The sequence below is a fragment of the Hippoglossus hippoglossus genome, chromosome 1 (assembly GCF_009819705.1).
Source record: "Hippoglossus hippoglossus isolate fHipHip1 chromosome 1, fHipHip1.pri, whole genome shotgun sequence".
NCBI lineage: Eukaryota > Metazoa > Chordata > Actinopteri > Pleuronectiformes > Pleuronectidae > Hippoglossus > Hippoglossus hippoglossus.
In genome coordinates this window covers 19,421,735-19,434,290 of record NC_047151.1, presented here as the reverse complement: position 1 = coordinate 19,434,290, position 12,556 = coordinate 19,421,735, and positions in this window count along the sequence as shown.

Sequence of the window (12,556 nt, the reverse complement as noted above, 5' to 3'; positions counted from 1 at the left end):
GAGTTTTAATATTTTAAACGTTTCTTCACTAACCTTCACCAAGTTCCTAAACGTAACCATAAAAAGGTTTGATACTGCCGGAGACACAAAAATCTAATATTTTATTGTGTTCTATGCACAATCAACACATTAAGGTCTTGACAAATATCTAAGTTAACAACATATCTTAATTATGTAACAATATAATATGTAAAAATTCTTCATCAATGTCTAAAATCGACCAGACCTATGTTATATATCTTGTTGACTTGTGTACTGACATTTTTCAAAATGTTTCCAACAATGTTCAAACCCAGAGAAATCCACACTTTTATTCAAGGTAACAGGTTGTTTCGCATCCGAGCTGCTTCAGCTGTGGCTTTGCTCGTCTGTGCCATAGCTTCCAGGGCAAATGACGAAGGAGAAAGACCAGTTAGCCAGTCAGCTGTTTTTTCCTTCTGCTTATTTATTCATTGCCGTTTGTAATGTAACATAAATAAAACTTCAATGCATCTCAATTGTGAAAATTATTTGCGTATGTCAGATATTCATCGGTAGTGGTGGTGAAGACAACAACTCCCATGATGCCATGCGGCTTCACGATGTCATCAAGCTAGGTCTTTTGTTATCGTTTAGATTTTTCAGGAAGACAGTGTTGTCAGTGGTAAATCTGCAATTTAACAGCAACATTTATTATTTTGTTTTTTAGAGTATCTGTACAATGTGTTGTTTTTTCTAATGTGTCACTATTTAAAAATGAGACATCAACCCCTTAATAAGTTAAGTATTAAGTATTTTAGTTGAGTATTTCATTGATCTTTGATGGAAATAAGGGATTAAGTGCGAATTCTGTTGGGTGTTTTATTTTTGTTTACATTTTAATTTCCTCATTGGATCAGATTTATAATTCTCTAACATGTCGGATGTTCTTTGGGTTATTGAAACATAATGATTTCTGGGATTTGTGTCACCTCTGACAAGAACCTGACAAATCTCGACCTAATGCTGGTTTTAATGCAGAGGGTAGACCTGATCTGATTCACCAATTATCACATCGTCTCAATCTTGTAATTGATAATTACAGCCGACTGATTGGTGGATGATTACAATGCAGCCGAAATGAAAACAGACACTTATTGATTACATGCTATTTGATCTGTTACCTTCCGTACAATAGTTCATTTATAAATCCACAGTGTTATGAAGAGATTGTCTGAAGGTCCATAATATGATGTATCTTTAAATGTATTTTCCTTCACTGAACCTTATTTTGTATCAAGACAAAGCTGAACGATGTTTTTGAATTTAAAGAAGAAAATATTGTTGTTGCATTTTCTTTTCAATTGACTCTGGATTTGTCAACAGAGAAGAGTTTAGCTTATTTTATTTATTCTTTAATAAACTTAACTGATAACATCGTATTTAGCCTAATTTGCTTACAGGAATGTATTTGTAAAAAAAATAACTATTATACTATTTTTTACAGTGTAGATGAGAGTTAAGCTTCCTGATGGATTCCTAAAAATGATTTGACCTAAAACAGGTTCAAAATATATTTAGTTCCATTAGGTTTGAAGAAGATTCTATCGTTTATAGTTGTTGTCTTTTTTGGGATTAAATTAATACCTACTGACAGCAGCAATTAAATTATTTATACAACATCTACAATTTATAAAATCACATATAGTACACGGTTGAATCCTACCTTCAGCAAATCAGGGAAATTAGGACTTCCTGTCACTTACGAAGCCAAGAGCCAATCAATACATTTCTTCTGACGGCTTTTTACATGAGGAAAGAACATGGAGACAAATTTCCACATGCAGTCTTTTTCAAATCTTTCATTGACGCAGACTTTCTTCGTGATGAATGCCTTGATTTAAGTGCGAAGTAAACTCAGTCACTCTGGTTCTGCTTGTGTGTTTACAAGCGAGCTTAATACAACGTCTCACATGAGAGGGAAGGGAAGTGTAAGCACCTGCAAACCAGCAATTTCCCCAGGAGTCGTCACCGCCTTAACTGCATATCTCCGTATCCAGAGGATAGTCAGCACCCTGCCCAAACTCCAACCCCACCTCACACGGCTCTTCAGAGGGGGAGACATGTTGTTAATAATTAAGGCTGTGGCTGGAGGCACAGGGAGGCTAAACTTCCTCTAACAAGTGGCTCTCTGACAGCGCAGACATATGGCTCTCGCTTCCCCATATTCTCCTCAGCCCTCAAGACTTGTGCATTTTACACACGTTCAAAGTGAGGGGGGGGGGGGGGGGGGGGGGGGGAGAAACCTCCATCCTGGCTGCCAAAGAACAATAAATCAAATTCCTAATGGTCGGCAACAATCGGGTAATTATGAGCACGGCTGCGTGGCACGAAAGGGAATTTTCTCCTTCAAATCGAGTTAAGCATTTAGCCTGATTCCTTGCCAGCGCTCTGAACATTTGGTTCAACAGGCCACACAGCGTTTTGTTTTTTTTTTTCATTTGGAACCGATACCTCCCAAATGTAGAATTTTCTAGCATCGCTGGTCACGATCTTAAACGCCGCAGTGATTAACTGTCTGTTGTGGCACATGGAGCCGATGGTGGAGAACTCATGAGTGTAACAGCCATATATAAAGATTTCTGACGACTTACAGTTACCCATTAAATATGTTTTTTTGCACACTGACATAAATCCTACACAATGATGCCAAACAGATCTGATGAAGTACGTGTTAGGTAAAGAGAACTGGATGTGTGCCAATGCTATGTTTTATATGTTTTTAGCAGCAAATGAAAGCAGAATTCCCTTGGCAGATGTTTGTGCGTCTTTTTGGGGCAAACTGGGCGGTTTTTTTGCTTTTTTTTTGCGAAGAGAAGAACTGTCATTTTCGAGCAACCAATGTCTTCCCAGCTACCCTTCCCTCTTTCCGCTGAGGGGGGGACAAATCTTGTTTTGATGCCGGCGCTGTCAGGGGGGCTCGCCAGAGAGGATAGTAAACACTGCTTTTGCAGAACATTTAAAATCAATCCTTCAGCCACAGGCCTCAAACACCCCCCCTGCCCCCCCCACCCTCTCTCTCTCTCTCTCTTTCCCCGAGCCTTTCTTTCTTTCTTCCTCTTTTTCTCTCCTCTCTCTGTAATGTGGCTGCCGCTCTCTGAGAATAGAGGCAGCACTTAAAAGCCGGGCGCAGGGGCTGAGTTTTGTGACAACAGCTCCGGCTTTTATTACCACGCTGAGATGTGACCAGCACCCGCCGCCACCGCCACCGCCGACTCCACATACACATGCAGACTCACACACACACATGCACATCCAGACACACACACTCACGCCACCTTGATGAGTAAATAATCATGTCATTAGCCCGTATGCGTTCAAGGCAGTGGTTCATTTGCCAGCATCCAAGCCGCCACCTTTGGTGATGATTGGCCGGAAGATTAGCTGAAAATCATTTTGTTCCCGGCGTTATTACTTGATTAAGTCACAATTTGCGGACCAATGGAAGCAGCCAACAGACACTCCTGTCAGACAACCACTGGTGGTGCAGTGGAATACTAATGAATTAGCATTTACATCATGATATAGTGACTTTTTTCTTTTCTCCATATCTTGAAATCCGAAACCATCACCTGCATCTGGCAGAATTTTCCTCAACACCTCCCCTGTGGCCTGGTCTCTGTGTGTGCACCATTAGATGGCTGAGCTGCGCTGTTGTGATATCTGACCTGAAAGAGGGTAACGTGAACCCTGGTCCACACGGACAGCACTCTCACTCTGAGCCGGCCACACCGAGGGTTGTGTGTGTGTGTGTGTGTGTGCGTGTGCGTGCGTGCGTGCGTGCGTGTGTGTCTGTGCGTGTGTGAGTTTGTGTTTGTGTGTCACCCACCACCTCCACCATGGAGCATTTCATTCTATCATTTTCAGCAGGCAGGGAGACAGACCACCACCACACACATTCTTGTGGCCTTTTTAATGATTTTCTTCTTTTTTGTGAATTACAACCTGTTAACAACTTGATGTTCACCAGAGGCAGGTTCTGGCGCCTTAACAACTGTGTCCTGTTGGATCCGTCATCGCTCAGGAATGGAAGGACTCATTTGAAGGAGCCTTAGAGGGACAGTCTAGTTCCAACACTGTGACGCAATCGTTCTTAAAATGCAGTCTCTCAGGAGGTAGAGGGGGTTGTCCACTAATCAGAAGGTTGGTGGTTCGATCCCCGGCTCCTCTTTACCATGTGCTTAAGTGTCAAGAGACTGATTGCCCCTGTGGGCAGCAGCGTGTGATGTGTGGTAGAGAAAGTGTAGCACATGAATGCACTATAAGGACGTGTGTGTAATTTGGGTGAGTAACACAACTGTGCTGTAAAGCGCTGAGAAAAGAAAATTGCTGTATGAATATAGATCATTTACCATCTTTATGGCCAATCAGTAACCATCAATGGTGACATTACTAATCACTCTTTTGGAGTTTTGACAAAAATTTGATTGTCAGTATCATTGGTTAAGACACAGACCATGCAACTGCATCATCATTGGTTCAATATTAAATTGTGAGCTGACCAATGAGGACAACACACGAGTTCATCTTAAAATAAACTGATACTGACAAAGAAATACTGCGATGCAAGAAAAGTATAAAGAAGAGACCAGTTTTCTTGATTTAAATCCGTTGGACTAAAGATGGGATATAAAAGAATGTTCAATGCATCTTATCTACGGAACAAAAATAATTGGAGTAAAACATAAATTTGGAACAGAAACCAACTACCAGTAAAATTAAAATGATCATAACTCTGATGCTAAAGCTGGCTTTTATGTGTGCTGTAAATGGCCTCACCCTCTTTATCCCTGGAAATCAAAATGGTCTTTCAGCTATATGAGTGAGCATTGAGGTTTCTACGCTGCTGCACATGACTTCAGATAGGGGCCACCGCTGGTGGGGGTGGGGGTTTGGAGGGATTTCTGGTACAAACAGCCATCAAAGAAGGGGGGTGTTTCATGCGAGCAAAAGGAGCCGCGGCGACAGTCGGCTTTCACAGTTCTCTAGTGAAGCTTACATCGCAGGGCCCCCGAGGACCAGGCGCAGTAAAGATGGACACATTTTACCCTCCGCACTGAACTGATAACAGCTTTGGGCGCCAATGCACCGGGGCAGATGGGAAATTTCTATTTGACTAACAAAGAAATTGGACAGAAAACTGAGAGAGCAAATTTCTTTGCTTTCAATTTCAAGTCTGATATTGAAAAGCAAAGAGAGGAAGGTAGAAATTTTTTAGCAATTTAACCTTCTATAAATAAAAATTGGAATTAAACATTTTGACATGAGCAGTTCCCCGACTTCCTGCCATTTTTACTTTGTATAAAAGAGTGAGGAACTGTGATTGTTGAAAAGCATTTTAAAGCTACTCAACTTTCTAAACTCATATATCAGTTGAGTTTAAACTTATCCCCGACAGCTCACTGGAGATAAAGCATATTACTGAGAACATGGTGCCTGAAAACATACTAAGAACATGGCTCATGTGGTAAGAATGGAGCGTACTCATTGGTGCACTGTTTACTGATGCTCTGTTTGTGCTGGCATGTTGTTATATCTCTTACTTTCGTTTCTTAGGTAAAAACAATAATTGTTTAAGGTTAACGAAAAAATCACTTGGCTAGGTCGCTGTAGCCCACGGGAAACTACTTCACTCTACGTAAATACCTATCAATTTTTTGTCATCCTTTTGAAAACTAATTTTGCTCTAACACATCCCAAAACATTTTTGTAATCAAAGTGGCTGTAAAAAATTACAAACTTAATTTCCAATGTCCAAACGGATATTGATCAATTTTGCTACATGGTGTTCACACTAGGATTGTGAAATGAAGCTGAGAGCGGTGAGATTAAACCTAAACAGTAAAGTTATTGGATGAACAGTTAAACATCGATCTGAAACTCACTATGAAGCTTAATTTATTCTGGGATAAACACTCGGGAAACCCTGTTCCTGCTGGTGAAGATTGCATTAAATGTAAAGTGAATATTGAAATGTTTTCCTTTAGATTAAGTGTTTGATGCAGATTTGTCACAAAAGCAGAACAAAAGGATGTAGACTGTCACAACGCTGCCGATTGGTCCAACCCGAAACAAGTGGAAAGGTATTTAAAGCAATTTGACGACTCACGCTGCTCGGCAATCAACACGCAGCTGGACATTTATTGTCCTCCAGTTTTTATTGGACCATAAGAGGAAAAGGCTCTTGCAGGGCAAATGTGCTGCGTTTACCAGATGCACCGTGCACACAGGTGTTGATCTGAGAGCTATTCCACCTTTTAAAGATGATTTGCACATTTCCAGATTGCACAGCCGACACGACTCACGTGTTACTCAAAGCAACAGGCTCCTCGTCCTGTCAACAGGTGTTGGTACAGTGGACAGGCTGAACTGGGGCGTTGTGGGAATATTCAACTCCCATTATCTGATGCTCATTTGCAGTGTTGAGGTCTTCCCAAAAGCCCCAATGGGTATGAATGCTGCATTAGTACACAGACCACATAGGAGATTTAATGAAGAGAGGGTCAAATACACGGATACGATTGGAATTTCAAACATGCAGATTTCAAACATGCCGATTTCAAACGATGTTTTCTGCTCTGCCCATGACAGCTACACTTTTCTGTGTCCTCTCTGTTCACCCAAAACAGGACAAGGCAGCTGGAAACGGATTTGTTGTGTACAAAACAGCTTTTATTGGGAAACTTATCGTCCAACACTCACTATTTCAGAGATCTTGATAGGTTTGCCATTTCGTAAGCAGAAACATAGAAGAGTCAAACTAATTTGATATATTATTGGAGGAGATTTAATTTGAATTCTCTCAGATTGATTGCCACTCGATCTTCATCTGCACTCATCCTAAACAAATATGGATTTAAAGTGTCCTTAGTTTTCTTAATGCATATCAAATGTGATGCCCATTACACTGCAACACGAAGGTCAGACTCTAGTCAAAAGATTCTCTTTATCTAGTTAAATAACAACACGGCTTGTTTTAGTGGTCCACAAATATGCAGTGACGTTGTCTTTTTTAAAGTTTTACTTAATTTTTCTAGAACGCAATCGCTTCTTCACTCTCCTGCCCGGACTTAGACGACCAAGACGCCACTCTCAGCAGGTAATCTTTACAATATCCAGCTAATTATTTTAGCGGGATGGAAGGCTGACCATTTACTGTATAAACACAATAAACTAGACCAGCTGCCCCATACTGAGGCTTCAAGCCTCTGCAGCAGCCAGTGTTCAATTCCGGCTTGCAGCCCTTTGCTGCTGGTCACCCCCTGTTCTATCTCTGTCCCCTTTTCACACACTTAGCTCTGTCCTGTCAAATGAAGGCCATAAAATGTTCCTCTCAGTTTCTGCAAGAGAGCTGATAAACGTATACACCAATGTAAAATATTTCAAAGAAAATCAGATTTGAGGGTGACACGGTGGAACAGTGGATTGTTTGTCTCTGTGTGTTGATCCTGAGATACGCTGGGGACCTCTCCAGACTGAACCCAGCCTCTCGCCCAATGTCAGCTGTGACCACCATGACCCTCAAAGGACGAGTGGTACAGACGATGGATGGAATCAGATTTCACCTGGAAAACATTTTTTTTGATCAGAGGTTGATTTGGATTTGTGCTGTAAAAAAAAAAAAACCCACAGGACAGAAAATTACTTTTACAATCTTTTCTATTAGTCCAATCTTTCTACACCTGTGGCCACATCAGTGATGCAAGAAGGGATGTTTTTCTTTTCACAGATGATGCAAATCGTCAGCTGTGTGTCATCAGTATGACATCAGAGGCCACCTTTGAAATTCACAGTCACACAGAGCAGTGTAATTCTACTATACCCTATGTAATGCAGTATTAAAATACAACTAAAACACTAAATGACCGCAGCTAAATATGACACAGAGTTGATCGACAGCTAAAGTCTATGGTTCAGACGAATATGTTGCGTGTTTTTAATTATATCATGTGGACATTTTTGTCCCTGTAGACAATAGTTAATATGAAAAAAAGCTCTTGCACACCCCAAACCAGTCATTAGGTGAAACCACGCATTCAAATGCCTCCTCAGAGATACTGTGGCCATGGTGGCTCTGAAGTTAATTTCATTGTCAACACCTGTTTGTGCAGAAATCCACACAGAGACAATGGATCCTGAGCAGAAACGCCGTCTTCAGAAAACCTCTGTGAAAGATGGGATTCTTCTTGACTCTTTTCTCGAAGAGGAAGGCTTTCTTCATGCATGGCTTCCGCTCGCTGCTCGGTGAAGAATGTTGTTACCAGGCAACAGGCATAACAATGACACAGGTGCTCTCTCTCTCCCTTTCTCTCTCTCTCCCTTTCTCTCTCTCTCTCTCTCTCTCTCTCTCTCTCCCTTTCTCTTTCTTTGTCTCTCTCTCTCATCCTGTGTTCGTGGGTTTTGCATCCTCTCTTCAATAACGTTAAATATCACTTGTTCCAGGTTCAGCATGGATTTGTCACACTTATAAAGAGGTTGTACCTTGATTATTCAGAACATCCTGATCCGGGCTCTCTTTATTTTCATTTAGCTCTCGGCTTGTGCGGCTGCATTTTTTCTTTTACTTTTTACGGCTCTCTAATGTTGTCTAATGTAGGAATACAAAATAAAAAACACCATAATATATTAATATCATTCAGCATTTGTATCTATGATTTAACCCATTAGACCTATTTTTATTGTTAAGAGAGAGTAAAATGTGGAAAACTTTCCAGATGTAAGATTCCAACTCCACTCGAAAGAAAAAAAAAACCATAATGAAATCAAGTCATCACATTGTTTTGGAAAATAAGATTTAAAGGTCTCGATCAAAATAACCCGATTAGGTGATACATTTTTTTTAACAGTGTGAGGTAGAAAAAAAAAAAAACAATCAACAAGTTCTAAAGCCATGATGGTTTTATGGAAACTCAGCAGCCTTCCATATTTTCTGAGAAACAGATTTTCAAAGTTTCTTTCAAACGCCTGGAGTAATCCCGGCTCACATTTTTCTAAACAGCACATCACAAACAAAGAGGCAGGAGAGGAAGAAAAGCACGGGCAGAACTAACACACTGTTAACACTGGAGCCCGAGCCCGGCCCCATCTCCTCCATGTCTGTCTCTCTCCTCGCTTTTCAGAGATGGCAGAAGCTTTGAGCTTCGTTAAATTGTCCCTTCTGCCCCTCCCCCACATCTCCCTCTCTCTCTCTCGTCTCCTTTCTCTCCTTCCGTCTATCTCCCCTCCACCGTCTCTCTCCCTTTCTCATTCACTCTGTTCTCGGCGTCCCTCCTCCCCCTCCTCGTCCTCCTGTGCGCCCCCTCCACCACCTCAACCGGCAAGTCTTTCGCCCTTAATCAGAAGGCTGCAGCTCCCCTCGCTCCTCTGCCTCCTCCCTCCATCCTCCTCATCACCCCATCCCCCCCTCCTCCTTCTATCCTTTCACCACCAGCCGCCACTTCCCTCTCAGCACTCTCTCTCTCTCTCTCTTTCTCTGTACATTTTTTCCTTTTTCCTCCCACCTCCACCCCACACCCACACCTCCTTCTACACCCCTGCAGTTAACGTCTGCCAAAGGCCGCTTCTGTTCATCACTCACTCATGCACTTAGCAACAAAAGACGTGTGGTAATTTCCCTGCGCGTGCGGCCGGCCCCGGTCACACCCTGAGGGGGTAGGGGCTGGTGGGTGGGTGAGGAGGGCGTGGGGGTGAGGCAGTTTGCCTTGCCGCAGCTTGCCGCTGACCCCCATATCACGCATGATCGGCGCCGGGGAGAGTGGCGTGCTGCAGCTGTGTGACTGGCAGACTGGGGAGATGGCGGTGCAGGGTGAGAGCTCTGTCAGGGAGGTGGCGGTGGGAGTGATTGTGTGTGGGTGTATATGGGGGGGGGGTTGTGGGTTGGGGGGGGATTGTTTCTGATGGCTGCCACCGGCCCTGGCCACCATGTCGTGTTTGTTAAAATGACTTCCTCGTGCAGCATTGTCACCAGCTCGCTGCTGCACCTGCTCTCCTCCTCCCCAGCCTCCGCAGATTCACACTCTCTCTCTCTCTCCATCTCACTATCATCACCACGGCTCTCCCCCTTTTACTTTCTACAAACACTGCTTTTCAAATGACCACGAATTCTCTCCGGGTTCAGACACACATCTGCACGACCTGTTACAGAGTGTCTCAAAAAGCATGGAGCACTGAACATCTAAATAAGAGACGGCATTCTTGCACAAAGCCAGAGAGGTGAAACACAGGTGAGCTTTAGCACACGCCAAAATGCTGTAGAAACACACACACACACACACACACACACAAACATGAAGCGTAGACGTGTGAGTAAAATCACAGCCACCGAGGGAGGAAGGCATATTACTGGAATTCTCAGAGTGCAAAGCCCCTTTTCCCAGCAGTGAAAGAGGGAGTGTGTGTGTGTGTGTACGGAGGGGTAGTGTAAGTGGGGTGGTGGATGTGGGGGTGGGGGTATGGAGCGGGTGCGAGGACACTTCCATCCAATCTGATCAATGGTGATATTAATCTGAGCACAAGTCAGCCCCGCCGCCCCGGCATTTGATTAAAACAGGGAAGAAATATGACGTAACCAATAAATCTGTTTGTCAGAGCGGCACGTGGCTCGAGAGGAAAGGAAATACTGGCACAGATAAGGAGAGGAGAGGAGAGGAGGTTGATTGACAGGGAGAGAAGGAGGAAACGCAGAGGGGAGGGGGGGGGGGGGGGGGTGGCTGGTGACTGACCTCCTCAGCATTTCCACGCATGAGTGAAGCACTCAACCGAATCCTCACCTGCTTACCTCCCTCTGCACTTTCACCAAACTACCTCTCCCACCTTCTCTCTCTTTCCCTCCGTCTCTCACGGTCTCCGTCTCTCACCCTCTCGCAGCAGCACCCATGGATAACTGAATAATCCTCCTACCCTGCGACGGGAACATGAATGTGAGCGTGTGCCTGCAGTGTTGTGGAGTTCGGGGCCTCTGAAGATGGAAATAACACTAGAGAACGGGACTGGTTGAAATGTGCATATACCGTCCTAACATGGACGTAAACATGCAGACCTGACAGCACTGTTAAGAAACTTTAATGCATCAGTACATGGACACAGTATTCTACTCAGACAAGACTATTCTTTACTGATATAGAATCATACACTGTATATAAAGATGTGTCTCCACCTCCTCCCACTATCCAGAACTGAAGCCAAAATAAGAACGCTGCTGATGATATCATTTGGAGTCTGTGCAGTGGCGATCGGGGGGGATGGAGTGGCAGTAGCGAGGTTGCGGCGATACACACGCTCGACATCCATTAACATGGCGGTGGCAGTGTTTATGACTGCAGCCAGACACCAGGGGGGGGCAATCAAAACGCTTTGGCTTCACTTTTCATGTCGAATATTTTTCGTATTTTCCTGCTTCTCCTGGGAAGCTGTGATGCTACCAACTGAAGCCTGGCATTTACTAATGCTCAACACGCTAACTGTTTATAATGACAACAAACATGGATATGCAGTGGCCATGCAATAAATGGAATTCAGTTTTTTTCAATGTAAATGATTCTCATCTTTAAAAAAAAGGTAGAAGCATGAATGCCGATTGTAAAAGCCAGATGTTAGCAGATGTTAGTGAGTTTTTTGGACAGTGGAAAATGGGCTAATTGTTCCTTTAAACAACTGAACATCCCGCACACCCATGTTGAATCTTCCGTATTTATTGTGTGTAGAAATAGAAAATAAGACATTACTGGCTGCATTTAAAGGGCTGGTGTACTCCATCAGAACGGCTTGTCGGCCAGTCAGGTCGATAGAAACCCCGTCCCACAACACCTTTCCAACATCGGACTGGGATCGGGGGGGTTGTGTCTGACCCTTTCCATAGCATCTGATATCCACTCTCCCTTCACGCTGCGATGGGCCAGCTATATGTGGAGGTGTGAGAAAAGCTGAGGTTCGCACTTCTTTCTTCAGCTTTCTTGTTTTGTTAAAACAACTTTTTCTGTCTCCGTTTTGCGTAAATATTACCAAGTGCAACTCTGTGAATCTCTCCCAGGAGAGACGTGTCAAAATGAGCACCATTATCATCATATTTAAACAATACCTCGTCTCTCCTCTCTCCATGACAGACAGTTTTTTACACTGAGTGTAGCCGTTTGATTTTCAACTCGGTCGGACAGCGCGTTGAAAGAACTACTTTTTCAAAAGAAGATTACCAAGATTAGTAACTGTTCTGATACTACTTGTTACTATAATTAAAGTAATCCCATTACTGTATCATATTATATTATATTATCTATATATGTTTGGAGCTGGAGGTAAGAGAGAACATGTTGTGTATGTGATGTTGTTAATTAAGTTGAGGAAGCGATGACTCACATGCAATCTTCTCCTGTGTCACTCCTTCAGCTCGGGCTTTGAGCTGGTCACCGTGGACACCGTCTGGACAGGAAAGGAGCAATCTTGTTTGTATGCTTGTTTGTCACTTGTGTTAATCCTAATGAATGTTGTAAAGCATATAATTAAATGTGTAAATAAAACATTTAAAAGACTTGACGGCTTTAAT